The sequence below is a fragment of the Cynocephalus volans genome, chromosome 7, assembly GCF_027409185.1.
Source record: "Cynocephalus volans isolate mCynVol1 chromosome 7, mCynVol1.pri, whole genome shotgun sequence".
In the NCBI taxonomy this organism is placed as follows: domain Eukaryota; kingdom Metazoa; phylum Chordata; class Mammalia; order Dermoptera; family Cynocephalidae; genus Cynocephalus; species Cynocephalus volans.
Window position 1 is genome coordinate 139,756,408 of NC_084466.1, and position 1,126 is coordinate 139,757,533.

General features: G+C 33.8%; 1 pseudogene; it reads left to right on the forward strand.

Moving 5' to 3' along the window:
• Positions 1-520: 520 nt before the first annotated feature.
• Positions 521-901, forward strand: LOC134381796 (10 kDa heat shock protein, mitochondrial-like; annotated as a pseudogene).
• Positions 902-1,126: the final 225 nt, after the last annotated feature.

The following is a 1,126-nucleotide window of genomic DNA, read 5'->3' on the forward strand; positions in this document are numbered from 1 at the left end:
TGAAGGAGAGAAAAGCAAAAATGGATGAAATGAACACTTAAAGAAATGCTGGCTGACCATTATTCACATTTCATGGAAAACAAACGTATAGATTCAACAAGCTCAGATTCAAACTTCAAACAGATAGAAAATCACATCTAAAAAATGTCTATAATGTTGGTAAACAAAAATAATGAGAAATTCTTGAAGATAGAAATAAAAAACATGATATAAGGAAAAGAGCAAGTCAGAAATCATGGAAATCATTCTGGGTGATGAGATATTGAAAAATTTAAACATTATTTTGTGTTCTTTATTATATTTTCCAGATTTCTTAAAATGACCTTGGAAACTGCAACGCTTTAGTAGTCAGGAATGAAGGGCATTTTTAAGGATTTAGGTTATTTTTTCCAAACACTAGTTCCAGTTCCAAAGCACGTTAATAGGAAATCAAAACAAGCATTCCAAGGGACTGGGTAAGTTTGACAATGGTCAGGTAAAGAGAGTATAAGCGAGACTACAAGCTAAGGGCTGTGGAGTCATGACAGGGCAGACATTTAGAAAGTTTCTTATGCTCTTTAATCAAGTATTGGTTAAAAGGAGTACAGCTGTAGCTAACCAAAGGAGGCATTATGCTTCCAGAAGACTCTCAAGGAAAAGTATTATAAGCAACAGTGGTAGTTGTTGGATCCGGTTCTGAAAGGAAGCTGGAGAAATTCAGCCAGTTAGCATGAAAATTGGAGATAAAGTTCTTCCCACAGAATATGGAGGCACCAAAGTAGTTCTAGATCACAATGATTATTTCTTATTTGGAAATGGTGACATTCTTGGCAAGTATATAGACTCAAATAAATCACTATTGAGATGGCAAAAAAAAAAAAGCAACCATGGAAATCAGAGGATGCTGGAAGCACATCTTTAACATACTGAATGAGAAAAAAAACAAAAGATCACCTCACAATTCCACGTTCAATAAAAACAGCCTTCAAAGAATAAAGGCAAAATAAAAATTATTTAAGATAAACTAAACTAAGCAAATTTGTTTCCAGTCTATCTACGCTGTGAGAAATGCGAAAGGAAATCCTTCAAGCTAAAGAAAAATGATACTAGAGTGGTATTCAGATCTTCACGAAGGAATGAAAAATAC